Source organism: Sus scrofa, chromosome 16 (genome assembly GCF_054392235.1).
Source record: "Sus scrofa isolate SSC_HxYL_T2T_F1_AM1 chromosome 16, Sscrofa_HxYL_maternal_Yorkshire_Landrace_v2.0, whole genome shotgun sequence".
In the NCBI taxonomy this organism is placed as follows: Eukaryota; Metazoa; Chordata; class Mammalia; order Artiodactyla; family Suidae; genus Sus; species Sus scrofa.
The window spans coordinates 62,726,858-62,745,148 of record NC_139398.1 but is presented as its reverse complement, the minus strand read 5'-3'; the positions used below and the strand labels follow the sequence as shown (position 1 = coordinate 62,745,148).

Sequence of the window (18,291 nt, the reverse complement as noted above, 5' to 3'; positions counted from 1 at the left end):
TCTAGGGGAGCAAACCCTTCCCTGGATGGAGAAGGCGAGAAGAAATCTGTGCCACTAGAACCCAGGGCCCTGGGGAAACCCTGGTGCCCTGGGCCAGTCCCACCATTATCTGGGGATGGCCTTAGCCACCTACTCACCTTTCTGAGCCTCCAGGTTCCCATCTGGGTCGTTCAGATCCAATCAGGTGGGCTCTTTGGAAATGCTTTGACAGGCGTCTCGAGTTTCTCACACCTCCCAAGTGTGTAATGGAATCACACAATCTGCATCTGATGCAGTGGGGGTGGGAGGGAGTGGGCATGAGAGAACACTTCTTTTAACTGCATTTCGCAGATCTACCTTAGTCTTGATAAGAGAGGTGAACTTGCCCTTGCTCAGACACTGGGTAAGTGATCCGGACCCAGCTTGTGACTGGGTGGCTGTGTGCCCCTGGGTGAATCACTTAGCCCTCTCTAAGCCTTCATCTGTGAAGCGAGAGTCCAAATGGTACCTTCCTCATGGTGTTGGTCTCGGAATGAAACAAGATTATTAATAAAACTACCTTTTTATTAATTTCTGGGATTTTAAAGCCCATTTCCTTTTCAGCCTTGTGTTCCTCCCCCACCCCAATCCACGATCCACTGCTGACTTTCTTCTGCCCTCTTTGCACATGGCTCTCTCAGGGAATGTCTACTTTGTCCCAGAAAGGAGGACTGTGGGGGTGTGGTGTGAATGTGAGCGTGCGTGTGGGATGCCATGGGCTTTTGCGGGTGCTCCTGTGCCCGTGTGCGGATGCGGGAGAGTGTGTGTGCACATACATGGAAGTGAGAGGGCTGGATTCAAGGGCAGAAAGTACTCTGCGAAGTGTGAATTTGTGTCTATAAATGGGAACCTGCTGTGAGAGGGGGAGTAGGCGTGTGTCTGTATGTGTGCCTGCGCCTGTGTGTGTAGTGCGGCTGTGAGCCCGATGCATGAGCACACCCAGGCTCCAGGAGGGAAGGGAGCAGATGTGGGTGGGATATCTCCGTGGGTGAATTTCAGATGACAACAGAAGGGCTCCCCGCCCAGCCAGGAATTCTGGGGTTTGCCATTCCAGGGCCAGCGGGGCGAGGCTCAGGCCAGAAGAGGGATGACAACTAATCTTTGAAGGGCATTGTGGGGCCAGAGTGAGGTTGGCCCCTGTGTGGGCAGCGTTTCCATGGAGAAATTCCACTGGGGAAGCAGTCTGTGGCACTACACAGTGCATCTGCAGAGGACACTGCCCCTGTCCCCCAACAAACACATCAGCCTCACGTGTCTTCAGAGGCACGAAGCAGGTTTTCTTAACTCTCAAATATCTCTCTGCAAATTTGCCACCTCTTGACTCTGGAGTCCAACATTTCGTACATCCTGACACCAAAGACGAACTAACTTCCTCCCTCAATTCCCATTCAAAGAATCCTAGGGAAGGTCTCTGATTGGTCTGGATTGGACCAGTCAAAACTGCTTAAGGGAGGAGTGTACCATGATTGGCTCAGTTTGGACCAATCAACAGAGGTTGGGGAGCAGGGTCATGTAAGGCATGGCCTCTGTGGAGAAAAATCCAGTGGTTGTAGTCGGGACAGGGTTATTCCCAGGAAAGGGCACTGGCACCAGGCAGGTAGGATCATGGTTACTGATTACACCTGATCTTCTGCTCAAAATCTTGAACTTTTTTAGAGGTTTATTTGACGGGACCCCAAAGGTGTTTCAGTCTCCAGAGGGTCCTACTGAAATTCTTATTAAACTCATACTCAAGTTGAAATTGGCTGTCAAGGATTTGAAATCCTGTGGGAATAGGGAATAAGACCAGATTCCTATGGGATGGCTTTACAGTTTGGCTTCAGGACCTGCCAATGCATGCATAAAACATAAAAAGAAACAGCTTGAGAAAAACACAGGCTTTGGAGTCAAATGAGATTGGGATCAAATCTCCGCTTGTCTTCCCCAGGAGCTGGTTGTGTGGCCTTGGGCAAGTTACTTCACTTCTCTGGGCCCCTGTAAAAACAGAAAATGAAAGCAGGGCTGTCCTGAGGGCAGGGCTGTCCTGAGGCCTTCTGGATAAGTTCACTCACATCATCCATTGCTTATAGCTGTTTACTAAACAGGTGCAGCTAACGCTTTCTTTAAATCAGCCTGGCTGGTCCTTATCCTCCAGTTACTAGATCATAAATCTTGTGAGCTATCTATCCCTAACCAAAAGATGAGGTCACACATTCTCCTGGCAAAGCAAGCACTCCGTTTTCCTGATTTCCTCATTAGGTTACAGGCAGCAGAGAGAACTGGCATAACTTTGCAGTCAGGTAGAACCGGGCTTTGAATCCCACCTCTGCCACCAGATGTGTGACCCTGGGCAGATCACTTCTCTTCTCTGATCTGTTGACAGTAGGCAGTTCTTCCCTCAAAAGCTGCATGTGAGGAGTAAATGTAACAACACATGTTACTGCCCAGCATATGATTCCAGTGCTCAGTCATGGATTTAAAAAAAAAAAAATACTGAGTAACTACTACTCATCATTTAATTATCTGACAAGTGTTTATGGAGTGTCTCCCATGTGCCAGAAATTCTGCTAAGTGCTCATAGCCATGAGCAAAACAGTCTCTCATTGTCACCGTCTAGTACCTGTGATGGAGATAGACAACAAACCAACAGATAAATAAATATCTGGTGTCAAGTAGGGATGCATTCTTTTGAGGAAAAACATCAAGGGAATGGAGGTAGGGAGCGATGGGGCAGGTGTGTGGCGCGGACGGTGGGATGCGAGTTCAAGTTCAGCAAGCCAGTTGTGTACATTGCCAGGGGTACAGCGATACAGAGACTAGTTTCTTCCATCCTTCCTTCTAGGAGCTGACATTCCAGCGGGGAGACAGAGAGAAAGCAGACAGTGTGATTGAAACTGGAATGGAAGCATGAGGAGGGAGATGGGGACTCAGAAGCAGTCACTATAGACCCCGTGCTCTGTCCCCCGTCCCCTTTCTCTCTCCTGGGAGGGAACTAATACTTGGCATAATCCACCTGGGATTCAGAAATCCACTAAATCCATGTAGCACCATTTAGCAGCATTCTGGTCCCCTGAAAAGGCCTCGAAATCCTCCTCCTCCTCCTCCTCCTCTTCCTCCTCTGGGCTGCTCTGGGCAGAGGCAGGAGGGCTCCATGTTCAGTGAATTTAGAGTCAGATCAGGTTCTAATCCTGGCTCAGTGCTCATTGGCTGTATGACCTTGTAGTTTTGTTTTGTTTTTCTTTTTATGGCCACATCTGTGGCATATGGAAGTTCCCAGGCTAGGGGTCAATTCGAGCTCCAGCTGCCAGCCTAAGCTACAGCCACAGCAACACTAGATGTGAGCCGCATCTGTGACCTGCGGCACAGCTTTCAGCAACACTGGGTCCCTAACCACTGATGGAGGCCAGGAATCGAACCGGCATCCTCATGGAGACTGGGTCATTAACCCTCTGAGCCTCACCAGGAACTCCAGGCTGTGTGACCTTGGATGGGCCCTTCACTTGGCTGAGCCTCACCTTCCTCATCTGGGAAATGGGGATATTAATGGCAGAGAGTGACAGAGCATTTCAAAGACTCCTCTCCCAGAGTCCAACCAATGAGATGTCACTGCCCTGCCCTTTTCCTCCATCCTCTTCCTTTCTCTTCTTCCTCTGCCCATGCTTTGGGTTCTCTTCCATCTGGGGAGCAGGTCTGTGCTCCCCTTCAACATTCCGTGATGTGCGGAGGTCAGGAGAGGGCGTGGCAGGAACAAGGTGAAGTCTTGCCTTAGCTATTTCGCTGTGTCACCTGGGACACCCCCTTTCCCTCTCTGCCCCTTATCTTCCTCATCTGTCAGTCACAAGGAATAATGACCACCCCACCCCATGCCCCACCCCCGCCTCCCAAGCAGGTGGTGAGGATCCATGAATACAGAGCAGAGAAAGGGCCTGGAACATCTCAGATGCCTGATTAGTGCCAGCTGTTGGCTTTCATTTCTAAGCCTCGGGACGTCATCTGAAAATGAGTGACTTTTATTCAGCTCTCGCTGTCTGCCAGGCTTTACCTATATTAACCTACGCTATGTGGCTGGTTTCATTTCCTGACTTATATTGGAGCCAAGAGAGGTTAAGTAACTTGCCCAGAGCCCCCGAAGTTAGTAAGCGTTGGGTTCAGCAGTCACAGCCCAGCATCTGGCTCTGGGTGGGCCTGGCAATCTGTCAATGCAGTACTCTGCCTCTCAGCTGTCAAATTGCTCTGGTTGTTGTTGTTCCGGGTGTAGACTGCTCCACAAGGCGCTTCAATGTTACGAGACAAGACGATGCATGGAGGGCCCAGGAGAGGGGCCAAGGCACTGTTTGAATTCCCTGCGCGGCATCTGCCACTCCCACTGGGCTAGATTCTCAGTGAGGGCCCCTCCTGCCCTCAAGGAGCTCAGAGTCTGGTGGCAGAACATCATAGGGAGGCTGAGCAGAGCTGAACAGGCTCTGAGTCCAGCAGCCTGGATCTGAAACTCAGCTCCAGCGCTTAAGAGCCGTGTGCCTTTGGGCAGGCCTCTGAGCTTCAGTTTCTTCATCTGCAAAATGGGGATAATAATCGTAGTGCGGTCCCTGAGGGTTGCTTGAAGAGCATTAACTATGTGTAAAGCACTTGGTTCACGGGGACTGCCCAACAATGGTGGCTTTTTTTTTTTTTTTGTGGCTTTTTTTATGGCCATACCTGCGGCATGTGGAGGTTCCCAGGCTAGGGGTCTAATCAGAGCTACAGCTGCCGGCCTACACCACAGACACAGCAGCTTGGGGTCTGAGCCACGTCTGCAACCTACACCACAGCTCACAGCTGTGCCAGATCCTTAACCCACTGATCAAGGCCAGGGATCGAACCAGCATCCTCATGGATACTAGTCGGATTCTTAACCTGTTGCGCCACAATGAGGACTCCCACTGATGGCTTTTAGAGGGAGGAAAGGCCAGTGTGCTCTTCCCTGAATGCAGGGGCCACCTGGGGCATGTGCTCTAAGACGGAGGGCTGACAAAGGAAGTCCAAGAGGTTTATCAAGCACCTCTGATGTGCTTCATGCTTAGCAATTATAATCCCATCTGATCTTCACAGTAACTCTGTGGAGGCAATTACTACCCGTGACTTACAGATCAGGAAGCTTGGCTTAGAGAAGTCACTGCCAAGAGCACACAGTGGTTGTAAGGGAGCTGCCTCTGTGTCCCCTGAGCAGGGACGTGTCTCAGGAATGAACCCATGTTCCTGGCAGGGCTTGCATGGCACTGCCAGCCAAGCCCCTTCCTCCCTCTGGCTGGCTCCTTGTCTCCGCTTCCCAGCACTAGTGTCTCCAGGGATCCATCCCAGGCCTTGGTCTTCTCCTTGGGGAGCTCATCCACTCTCTGAGTCCCCTGTGGGACCCCTTTATTTCAGGTTCCTGTTCCTCAGGTGTCTGGTTCATTTGCCCCGAGGTACCAATAGTCAAGCAAAGTCCCAATAAAAATTCATTGTGCGCCAGGACTGCCACCAACCCTGGGGGTCTCCATTCACACTCTCCGGGGCCCCAGCCTAGCTGTTCAGCTCGATAACTCGGTTTCCGTCTCCTGCCCTCCCCACTGTCTGTGTCCGATTCCCGCTGATCCCGTCTGGCATCGCTCTGAGGGTCAGCCTTCTTACCGCCCTCCCCACCAGCACAGCCTCGCACCCCATCCCTGCCCCACCCCATACTCAACTTTAAAGCCATCCCCCCCTCAGAATTCTAGTGTCTCCAATATCTGTTCAGAGGAAAGATTCTCATTGATTGCCATTTTGAGTTCTCCCTGTTCTTTCTTTAAACACTGTATTTCTTCCTGACTTTTAGGGAAAACATAAATTAATTTTCCTCCTGTTTACTCAAGAAGTGGCTAATGAAAACCCATTGTGTTAGGGTTTTCTGGGCAAACAGAATATATATGAATTGTATAATCATATATATATATGACTAAATATATGATTAAAATGAATTTTATCTGTTTCTTCTTACTTTGAATAATGTGGCTCCTAGTACTTACAGTTACTAACACGGCTGATTCTAAAATGGTGAGGAGAGCCCAGGACCTTCCTCGGGTGGATGGGATGATGGATATGGAGCCACCTTTCTGATGCCAAGTACCTAGCACTAGCGAACGTGCTGGGCATCTGAATCTCTGAAATCTTCTAATGAAGTCCCCTCCAATCTAGGTTCCCAGTGCTTCCATCCCACCCATAACCACTCATCACCTTAGCCTCTCACTCCAGCATCTAACCCAGAGCCTGGCAGACAGCAGTCAGTACCTGTGATCTCAATGCAAAGAGTAATCCCTGCTCTCGGGATCTCAGTCTTTCTTTCTCTCGGCCTGAATTTGGGTTGATCCCATGTCTTTTGGCTGCATTCCTGGTTAACCGAAAAGATAGGAGATATGACCGCCGTTCCTTGTCAGCTCCCCGTGGTTCCCTGGTGTGATTTTTCTGTTCGTGGCTCTCACTTTCTAGACATGTTTTCAGTGGCTCTGCCATTGTTAGAGAAAATTCAAGGGCAAATTGGAAAATGGATGCTGCCTGGTTGCCGTGGCAATGCCAGCTGCTTCTGCCTTTGCACAAGGAGGAAGTGGCCAGGGCTGACAAGATGTGATTTGAGCCTCTGCGAACAAAATCCACACGCCCCCTTCCTATCTCCTTTAGCACCAGCCTTCTTCCAGACCCTCAGCACCACCACCTGTTTTCCCCGGGGGGGCCCATCCTACAGCTCATCCGCTGGTACCACGAATGAAACCCACCCCTCTGGATGGAAACAGAGGCCCTTGTTGCCCTTGCCAGCCACCCCAGTTCTGAAGACCTACTGTGTGACATCTCCACATGTAGACATTAGTGAGTTCAGCTTCTACGCCAGCTTTCATGCTGCTGACAGAACGCCCTGCCCTCTTGGCCTGCTTCCTTAGCTACTGTCATGGGACGTTTCCCTTTTTGCAACTAACACAACAGCATCTCTTCTGACTCCTGGATGATGAAAGATAATTATTTGTGTCTGAGTAGATGGTGTCCCTAAAAAGGAGGAAAAGGCAAGTAGCCCGGCATCTTCAGGGCTGTTGCATCTGCAGGTGAGCTCTGAGTCGGTGCTCAATGAAGAGACATTAAATGGCTAATGGAACACTTGAAATGGTATTTGATTTTACCACAAGCCTGTGGCTTAGAGACTCTCATTATCCCCATTTTACAGATGGGGAAACTGAGGCTTAGTGTGGCCAAACAAGGTGCCCAAGATGACCCTGCTGGCAGGCAGCGGAGCCAGAATTTGAATTGAGACCTCTTTTCCCAGAGCCGGAGGCCTTACACAACTTTGAGCACTATTGTGAACAAATGGGAGGGTGAACAATGATCACCCCCAGTTTACGCCCAAGGATACACTGGAAGCTCCTGGAGGTGAGATCAAATGGCCGAGGTCATTCAGCTAAGACGTTGCAAAGCCAGGAGCGGGAACTCAAAGGGTCTATTGTGCTTCAACTTTCACTCCCCCAGCCAGGTCACTGGAATAGGCAGAGGAGCATCTTGGACACAGAAAGGTGTTTGCTGGCTGTCAGTGGACATTTCATGAGTGAGAAGCTCTCTCATAAGCCCCTAAAACATGCTCAAAACGTACTGTGAAGAGTCCTGCAGGGCTGGGAGAGCCAGGCTCCAGCCAGAGCTTGGGGCTTATGCGGTGACCTGAGCCCAGGAAGCAGCTGCACCCACAGCCCTCTCAGCAGACCCGGAGCTGAATCGGGGGCAGGTAATGCTGCCGACAGGGGCCGAGAGCGCCTGGACTGCAGTGGGGGCCGCTTTTCTGCCACGAGGGCCCGGCATTTGCTCTGGGAGGTTAGTCAGTGCTTCCTGGCCCACACAGATGCAGCCAAGACCCTGACAGCTGAAATCTCTCCTAAACAGGCCCTAAGGCCCCAGGGGGCCTGGCTCTCTTCTGGAAGAACCACCTGGACCCTCCAAGGAGGAAGACACGTGTGGATGGAGTTTCTGAGGACTGTCAGAGGGGAGGCGATCTCAGCCTGGTTCAGAGGTTGAGCAGAGGTTTGCTCTCCTAGGGATCTGTACCCCAAAGAAAAGCAGAGGAAGGCATCCAAGAAAGAAAAGCAAAGTACAAGAGCCCTTGGTGTGCAACCAAACCACTCAGCCTCCAATGTCACCCTGTGCCTTTAACATCGGAAAGGCTGCCCTGGGCTCTGTTCCCCGCGCACGGGGACGGGGGCTCCCCAGCCAGCCCCCAGCCAACCTCGTGTCTGCTTTTTGCTTCTCCTCTCTTCCCATGGTTTCCCAGATCCAAAATGGACCCACCTCTCCCTTCAGTTCCCCCTTAGAAGAAAACAGGCTTTTGGATTCCCCCAGACCTAAGTTTGAATCATCATTCTACCATTTTTAGGTGTCAGAACAATTTGCTTCGCTTCTGGAAGTCCTCATTTTCTCCTCTGTAAAACAGAGTAAATTCCACCTGTTCCTCTGGGTGGTTGGGGGATCACAAGAGAAAGTGGAGGCAAAGGCTCAGCTTACCACCTGGCCCATGGCCAGTGTTCGGCACGGCTCTCTTTCCCATCTTGCCTTCATCCGTTCGAGGGCCTGTGTGCGTGTGGTCCGGAGCCAGCTAGACGCTGAGCTGGTGGCCCCACTGGAGCACTCCTGCAGGCCCGGACACCGCCTGCTCCCCTCTACTCCGGGGCCACTCCTTGTCAACCAGCCTGCTCACCTCTCATTACAGAGCCGGCCTGTAATTAGTCTGCTGCCTGGCTTCGGAGATCAGGCTGGTCAGCAGCCCCTGTCAGCACCTCTGTGGGGGCCCCTTGCTTGTTTCTGAGACCTCAGCTCGGGGCGCAGGAATATCTTTGGAAATAAGGCCATGTCAGTTCCTCCTGTGGCCCGTCTTAACTCGAGATTGATGAGACCAGGCCTGCTGGTGTGGATGGATGAAGAGAGGGATTCTGGAAGAGGGTTCTGCCATGCCAGGACCCAAGACTTCAGTCCTGACAGGGAGAGCAAGGAAACGGGACCTGGAAGATAACAGAAATTTCCTCCACCAAACTACCGGCCACCTCATTGCAGATTCTGGAACAAGTTAGGGTTCCCTGATGTTCCTTGGTGTGATTGTCCTTATTCTTATGTCTCAACCTGAGACAGAGGAGTAAGAGGATAGCAGAGTCAGGCAGACCCAGTCTGAATCTTGACTCTGCCTCTTACCAGCTGTGTGACCTTTGGCATGTGACTTCACTGTTCTGAGTTTCAAATTCGCCATCCATAAGATGATACTTCTGCAGCTTGTGAAAATTAAATATATGCAGGCACACAGACATTCATCACTCCAGTTGTTTTTTTGTTGGTTTGGTTTGTTTGTTTGTTTTTGTCTTTTTTGTCTTTTCTAGGGCCACATCCGTGGCATATGGAGGTTCCCAGGCTAGGGGTCTAATCCGAGCTGTGGTTGCCAGCCTACACCACAGCCAGAGCAGCACCAGATCCGAGCTGCGTCTGCGTCCTACACCACAGCTCACGGCAACACCAGATCCTTAACCCACTGAGCGAAGCCAGGGATTGAACCTGCAACCTCATGGTTCCTAGTCAGATTCTTTAACCACTGTGCCACGATGGGAACTCCAGCTATTGTTTAATTTAGCCTGGTCCCATCCTGTTTCCTTCCTATGTTGCTGTGTTTTGCGCATGCGGGCCCCTCTATCCAGATCACCAATCTCCTACGTGACTTGCTTAGCAAATGTCTATTGATCCTCCAAGGCCCAGCTCAAATGTCACCTCTTCAGTGAAGCCTTCACAACTCCCCAAGCACTTAGTTACTTTGTCCTCTCTACTCTGGCAGTAATTTGTTTTTGTGTTTTATATGATCCTGGCGCATTGTATGGGAACCGTTTGTAATTGTCTCTCTCATCTTTTCTGCCCTCCGCCATGCCCTGACCCCTCGACTGGGGTGTGAGCTCTTAGAAAACAGAGTCTCTACTTCCTTCCTGGAGTCTGTCCTTCCTGGTAATTCACAGAGTGGGTGCTTTGTAATCCTTTAATCAATTGAATAAGTGATTGCATGGAACAAATGAATGGATGGATGAATGATTACAGAAAAGGGAACATTAGACATTAATAAAAGAAAACTGTAGCAAAAACCTTGCTCTTTCACCACACTTTGCTTTACTCAAGCCCAAGCTGGGCAAAGAGTTGAGGAACAGAAGGGGCCATGTACGCTGCCTACAGACAACCAAGGATGGAGGATCATGGCCAGAAACTAGAGAAGAGGCTGAATTCTAGACCCATCTTCCCCAAGGGCCTGCTGAGTGACCTCAGGCCAATCTCAGCACCTTTCTCTGCCATAGGACAGATGGTTTCATAAGCCCCCCAGCCCGGGAGAAGAGACGCATGGTCCGAGGAATGTGAGGCCCAGCCAAGGACGCCACTCCCCACAGCTCTGTCCTCTGAGGAAGGCCGCCCTCCTTGACTCGGGAGAGCAGGGATTGGTAACAGGTGCCTGGCCCCACCCAGGGAGCAGGAAGGGCCTCGACGAGCGTCACAGCTGTCTGTGAACTGGAATGTTTCCAAGAAAGGCTCCTTGCTTGGGAGAGGGCACCGGCTCCAGGAGGAAAGCCCAAATCCTTCATTACAGATACAGGCCATGTAGGTCTCGGCCTGACCATGACCCCAACCTCATGGGAGCCACAGAGGGTCCAAACAGGCCCTCAAGCAACCCCTGCACTGCTCCATTCTTCCAGCTCTGCAAGATTTGCACATGCTGTTGTCTGGCCCTTTCTCATCTTTCTGACTACGTGTAATCTCCTTGGGTGCCTTCCTAACACTTACCACCCCTTCAGTTACTCTAATTCTTCATCCAATTGACTGTCTTCACGGCACTCATCCCCCCCCAGAACCGTTTCATCTACTTTTGTGTTGATCGTCTGCCTCTCCTTTTAGACCCTCAACTCTGTGAGGCCCTAACTGGGTTTCTCCTGTTCAAGATTGTACCCCAGGTCTTAGCGCAGGGTGGGTACAGCTTGAGGCAAAGGGGTTGGGTGAGTGAATGAGTGGGATAATGAATGAATGAGTGAGGGAATGGATTAGGAAATGAATGAGCAAGTGAATGAATGAATGAGTGCATGAGTGAGTGAATGAATTTGAATTCATTAGTGAATGAGTCTGTGAGTGAGTGAATGACTGCATAAGTGAGTGAATTAATGAGTGCATGAGTGAGTGTAAGAATGAATGAGTGTATGGCATGCGTGAATGAATCTGACTTCATGAGTGAGTAAGTGAATGAGTGCATGGAGTGAGTGAATGACTGACTTCTGAGTGAGTGAGAGAGTGAAAGAGTGCATGGAGTGAGTGAATGAGTGCATGAGGGAGTGAGTGAATGAATGAGTGAGCGAATGAATGAGTGAGTGAATTAGCGGGCTAAATTCTCTGGGCCTGAGTAGGAACAGGCCTCCATGTTTGGTACCAGGCCAATAGGCCATGTGTTTCTTCAAGTCCATCTCACTAGCTAGACTCTGTATTGAGACCTCGAAGCCCCTCGCCTGAGCTCTGGAGGGTCTGATTCTTGGCTGAACCCACAGCTTCCAGGGCAAGATTAGGCATAAAGTAGATGCACCCAAAATATACACACTCATGTCCAATGAAAAGACGGATGGGATCAGTTTCCTATAGCAAGAGCTGTTCTCAAGAGCTTACAAGCATAGCCCAGGAGTCAGAAGCTGACTACCTGGGTTCAGCTCTTGGCTGCAGCACTTGCTCTGTGAGACGCAGAGCATATTTCTTACACGCTCTGAGTCCCTGTTTCCTTCAGAACAAAGCAGATAAAAATGGCAGTGACCCTGGGGGTTATTGTGAAGAGAGAGTGAGATAATGCTCGTCTAATGCTGATGCAGGGTATGTACTAATGACACATTAGCAGCTCATAGCTCCGGCACCTGCTTAGGGTATGGCCCACCCACCATGTACTCTGGAGGTGCTTGTTAAATGACGGAATGAACTTACATGAAACCTTACCCTCAGGCCCTTAAATTGGGATTTTGGAGGGTATAGAAACCCCCTTTGACCTCCCCCTTTCTCTGCTCCTGCGCCATCCCTAGACCTGGGCTATAGTTATGTCCTGGATGAGATTAGCAGGGTAACACGGTCATGGAGAGGAGCATCATCATTCGTTTCTCTCAGCCAGGGGTCAGATTTGCGGTCATGGTCCAGTTGCTTACCATGTGAGTCCTGGGAAGATGAGGCTAAGGGGCAAAATTCCAGTCATCCCAGATAAGCATGGACTCTGCCAGCTGGGAGAGTCCATAAGGATCACTCATTTCTTGCCTTAGAAAATGGGGACGCTGAGGCCCAGAATGGGACACAGACTTGCTGGCTCATGGTTAGAGCTGCGACTCATTCCTGGGCCTCTTGGCTTCCAGACCTGCTGTTCTAAAGTGAGTCTTGGGCCCAAAAATGAAAGCTTTAAATATCTTGAGAAAAATTTGGGTTGCGCTTGAAAACTACTTTGTTTGTTTGTTTATTTATTTATTGTCTTTTTGTCTTTTTCTGGGGCCACACCCACAGCATATGGAGGTTCCCAGACTAGGGGTCGAATCGGAGCTGTAGCCACTGGCCTACGCCACAGCCACAGCAAGGCGAAATCTGAGCTGCATCTGACACCTACACCACAGCTCAGGATTCATTAACCACTGAGCCATGATGGGTACTCCGGTTTGTTTTTTAAAATTTTTTATTTATTTTTAATTCTTTTTTTAGAGTGTATCTGTTAATCACATAGCCCTAGTTTTTCCCTCCCCCATCTCTCTCCCCTAAGCACAAGTTTAATTTCTGTGTCCATGAACCTGTTTCAGTTTTATATATACATTCATTTGTATTGTTTTTTAGATTCCACACATGAGTGATGTCATATAGTATTTGTCTTTCTCTGACTCATTTCACTAAGCTTAATGTTCTCTAGGTCCATCCATGTTGGTGCAAATGGCAATATTTCATTCATTTTTATTTTATTTTATTTTTATGGCTGAGTAATATGCCATTGTGTTTGTGTGTGTATGTATGTATGTGTATATACACACACACACACACACACACACACACACACACACATTCATAGATTGTATATACATATATGCCACATCTTCTTAACCCAGTTGTCTGTTGATGGGCACTTGGGTTGCTTCCATGTCTCAGCTACTGTAAATTATGTTGCTGTGAACATTGGGGTACATGTATCTTTTCAAATTAGATTGCTGGATGATATGGTAGTTTTATTTTTGATTTTTATTTTGTTTTATTTTTTGGGTTTTGTTTTTTTTTTTTTTTTTTTTTTTTTTTGTCTTTTTAGGGCCAATCCCGCGGCATGTGGAGGTTCCCAGGTTAGAGGTCGAATCGGAGCTATAGCCACCCGCCTATGCCACAGCCACAGCAATGTCAGATCCAAGCCGCGTCTGCGACCTACACCACAGCTCACAGCAACACCGGATCCTTAACCCACTGAGAGAGGCCAGGGATCGAACCCACAACCTCATGGTTCCTAGTCGGACTCTTTAACCACTGAGCCATGACAGGAACTCCTATTTTTAATTTTTAAAGGAACCTCCATACTGTTTGCCGTAGTGGCTACACCAATTTACTTTCCCGTCAACAGTACACAAGGGTTCCCTTTTCTCCGCATCCTCACCAACACTTGTTGTTTGTTGTCTTTTCAGTAATAGGCATTCTGACAGGTGCAAGGTGATACCTTGTTCTGACTTTGATTTGCATTTCTCTAATCATTAGTTTTAGTTTGTTTTAAAAATAACACGACTACCTCCCATTCTACTAGTTATCTTAAAAATAAATATGAACAAAAACAAACAAAAATTTAGACTGGCTTAAACAACAAGGAAATGGCAATTTGGGGGATTGTCCAAATCTAAAACCTACCCTTCCTTCAACTCTACTCTGCTAGTGCAATGGCCTTGACCTCCGCCTTGATCCTCTCATCCCACAAAGTGACAATGGCGAGACAGCTGCAGCTGTCACATCCAACCATGTATCTATCTATCTGTGGCTATAGATATCCAATGGAATATTACTCAACTATAAAAAACAATGAACTTTTGCCATTTATAATAACATGGGTAGACCTAGAGGGAGTTATGCTAAGTGAAATAAGCCAGAGAAAGAAAATTACTTTATGATTTTGACATATATATGAATCTAAAAAACAAAACAATGAACAAATATAACAAAACAGAAAAAGGGTCATAGGTACAGAAAAAAAAAAAAACAGGTTATCAGAAGGGAGAAGCATAGGGGAAGAAGAGATACAGCTGAGGGAAATTAAGAGGTAGAAACTTTCAGATGCAAAATAAATGAGTCACGAGTTTAAAATGTACAGTGTGGAGAATATAGTCAATAACTATGTAATATCTTTGTACAATGACAGATGGTAACTAGACTTATTGTGGTGATCGTTTTGAAATGTATAGAAATATCAAATCACTGTGTTGTGCAACAGGAGCTAACACAGTGTTGTATGTCAGATATGCTTCAAAAACAAACAAACAAACTCGTAGAAAAAGAGATCAGAGTAGTTCCTGTCATGGCGCAGTGGTTAACGAATCCGACTAGGAACCATGAAGTTGCGGGTTCAATCCCTGGCCTGGCTCAGTGGGTGAAGGGTCTGACGTTGCCTGAGCTGTGGTGTAGGTTGCAGACTGGCTCAGCTTGAATCCCGGGTTGCTGTGGCTCTGGTGTAGCCTGGCAGCAACAGCTCTGAATTGACCCTTAGCCTGGGAACCTCCATATGCTGCGGGTGCGGCCCTAGAAAAGAAAAGAAAAAAAAAAAGATAAATAAGCACTAGAGGTGTAATATACAACATGATAGAATTGACACTGCTACGTTATACATGAAAGTTACAAATCTTAAGGAAAAAATATTTCTTTCCATTTAACTATATCAGCACATCCCATTAGAATTGTACCTGGTCCCCCATTTAGACTGTAGGCCCCCATGGGGGCAGAAGCTGGGTATTAACCTCTATAATCTCAACAGCCCAGGACCTACTGCAGAGAAAGAGCTCAGTACAAGTTAGGGGAACATATAAGTTAACGGGTGATTGATTCATTATAGCCATCAACACAAAACAAAGCCTCAAAAAACAAAAAACAAAAAAACAAAACCCATTCTTGCAAATTAAATGTGGCCTTTATAACCCACACCAGAAAGGATGTTGCCTTTCTCTTAGGAAAGGAAACTGGTAGACTGATTCAGGCACAGCCACTGGACTCATGGTCTTTTGGTGGCGGGAGCCCTAAATCCCTCTTGCTGCAAATACCAGTTAAACCTTTTTTTAACGGCAAAGATTAGTTTTTTATTAAAGTATAGTTGATTTACAGTGTTGTGCTAATTTCTGCTGTATAGCATAGTGACCCAGTTGATATATATATATATCAACACACACACATATATGTGTGTGTGTATGCATATGTATATATACATATGTGTATCTATATGTGCGTGGGGTGTGTGTGTGTGTGTGTGTGTGTATTCTTTCTCTCATACTGTCTTCCATCATGTTCTATCCCAAGAGATTGGATGTAGTTCCCTGTGTTGTACAGTAGGACCTCATTGCTTAGGTAACTTGGCCATAGGCCCCAAGATATTACAGCCAAGTGTGATATTCAATGTGGGTGCCTGTCTACCCTCTCCTCACCTTAATCCAAGTCCTAGGTACACCCTACAGTTTTGTCCAGTCACCTTTCTGTCCCACCTCCAGGCATGTAGGGCAAACAGGTCAGCCCAAAAGACGAAGTCACGTTTAAGCCGATGCCTAAAGAATGAATCAGAGTTATTTAGATTAGTCAGGTAGGCCAATTGCTGTAACAACCCCAGATCTTAGTGGCTTAGGCTAATACACGTCAGCTTCCTGCTCCTGTCACAATTGACTGAAGGTTGGTGTGACTCTGCTCCATAAAGTCATTCAGGGTCCCAGGAAGTATGCAGGGGAGGTTTTAATGGCCTGAACCTGGATATAGCAACCTACTTTACTCACATTTCATTGGTCTGAACTTAGTATCTTGGTCACACCTCACTGCAATGGCTGCTGGGGAGTGTAGTCCAGCTGTGTGCTCAGGAAGAAGAGGAACATGGATATTGTTATTGGAAGAGGTTCAAGAAGATGAAGGAAGGGTACTCCAGATAGAGGAAAGGTTGTACAGAGGTCTGGGGAAAATCTAGCAAACCATACTGGGAAAGCAGCACATGCTCAGCCGGACTGTCATTGGATGTACAAGGAAGGAACAGTGACAGGAAGTGACGTCGGCATCATACTCACCCTGGCCCTTAAAGAGGAGATAGGGTAGGTGCTTATGCTCAAGAACATCCGTTGGATCAAATGGCTAAAGTTTTTACAACTCACACTATCAGTTAATTCTGTGACCATGTGATTGCATAGGGTTTTTTAAATAATGTTTAAAATTTTTATTTATTGATAGGTAACCCATTCACATGGTTTAAAAATTTCTAAGTGCAAATGAGTAAATCATGAAACTTTCCTTTCACTCTATTTCTCAGGTGCCCACTTCTTCTCCCTGGAGGCAGCCAGTACTGTTAGTTGCCTGTATATTCCTCCAGAGATGTTTTGTGCACATGTAAGTACCATATGTATTCAGATTTTCCCTTTGCCCATTTTTTTTGCTAATTATAGCATGAAATATCGAGTGCCTTACTTCTGAGAGATGTTTTTCAGTATCGTGTGTAAAGAGCATCTTCACCCTTGTTATGCCAGCAAAGGATTCCATTGTATGGAATCTTATACCAGCAAGATAGTCCCTTATTGATGGACATTTAGGCTGTTCTCAGCTTCCAAATAATCTTGCATTAATTAAACCTGTACACATTCACTTCACGGATGGGTGGGTCTAGTTGTAGGAAAAACTCAGATACCTGGACCTTACAGGTCAAAAGATCATCCTCTCCACACGTGAGCAGACATGAACCACCAGGCTGCTCCGCCTGCCCTATCTAAGCTCTTCCCTGTTCCCACCCAGTGACGCAGACCTGGATAACGCCCCAAAGAGGGGCTGAACCCCACCACATGGCTCCTGGTGTGGCTCAGTGGCAAGAATCACCCTTTCTTTGGGAGATGACATATACTGTCTTCAAAGTCTTACTCAGAGACCTCTCAGGGAGGATCAGCCCTTGATCCTTCCCACAGCCCAACCTCAGGGACACCTGTTTCCATGGCCTCTCTTCATCCACCTCATTCATATCCTCAGCTCCAGCCCACTGACTTTGCCCCTACCCCCCAAACAGGGGCAAAGCCCACAGCAGGCCAAGGAGGTTGTGGTAGCCAGAACAATGCCCCCTTGAAAGTATCCATGTCCTAGTCCCCCAATTTTGTGAATGTGTTGCCTTCCATGGCAAATGGGACTTCACAGATGTGATGAAGTTAAGGCTGTTGAGATGGGGAGGTGATCCTGTATTAACTGGGGTGGAACCAGTTAATTACAAGAGTCTTTAAACTCTGGAAGAAAGAGGCAGAAAGTGAGAGTCAGAGAGAGATTAGAAGATACTCTGATGCTGGCTTTGGAGATGGAGAAAGAGACCATAAGCCAAGAGATGTAGGTGACATTTATAAACTGGAAAAGACAGAGGAAGTTATTCTCCCCTAAAGCATCCAGAAGGAATATAACCCCCCACCACCACCTTGATTTTAGCCCAATGGGACCCGTTTGGACATCTGACTTCCAGAACTCTAAGATAATATATTTGCATTGTTTTAGGCTCTAAGTTTGTGGCAATCTGTGACAGCAGCCATAGGAAACTCACACAGCAGTCCCTGCTCTACCCACTCAGTAGCCCAGTGCTGTCTCCCCACTGACTCTGCAGCCTTCTCCCTGCTCTCAGATGACCTGGCCTCAAATCCCAGTCTACTTACCTACTAGGTGCTCTTGGGCACTCACGCCATCACTTTGAGCCTTGGTTCTCTCATCTGCAAAACACAGCTCACAGACTGGCCGCACAGGCCTGCAGCAAGGGTTAAATGAAATTATGCTTGTGAAGTCTCTTAGCAACCGTGCTTGGAACAAAATTGGTGCTTGCTGATATTTTTAGTTGTTGAGCATAATTCTGTAGCTTTCATTTGTGCTGCTAGAGCCACCTCCTGCTCTAGCCCTAGCTGCTAGCGCCCTAGCCCTCCCTGAGGAGTCAGGCCCTTCTTGCAATGCTCGGACCAGCAGGGACTCTCAGGGAACAGACCCCTTCCCACAGTCCCTGGGGTGGAGGTGAGGGGCAGCAGAGCCTTGAGCATTGCCCTCACA

General features: G+C 48.1%; 2 long non-coding RNA genes across 51 annotated transcripts in view; both read left to right on the top strand.

The window, feature by feature from the left end:
- Positions 1-18,291, top strand: part of LOC102164818 (uncharacterized) — a 481,497-nt gene that overhangs the window by 348,063 nt on the left and 115,143 nt on the right. For all 50 annotated transcript variants that reach the window (XR_014831575.1, XR_014831564.1, XR_014831562.1 and 47 more), the window contains one exon: positions 16,544-16,620. This is a non-coding gene — a long non-coding RNA (uncharacterized LOC102164818). The remainder of the gene's footprint in view (positions 1-16,543; positions 16,621-18,291) is intronic.
- Positions 7,906-14,226, top strand: LOC146395614 (uncharacterized). Its single transcript, XR_014831607.1, has 2 exons — positions 7,906-12,570; positions 13,521-14,226. It is a non-coding gene; the product is annotated as an uncharacterized LOC146395614 (long non-coding RNA).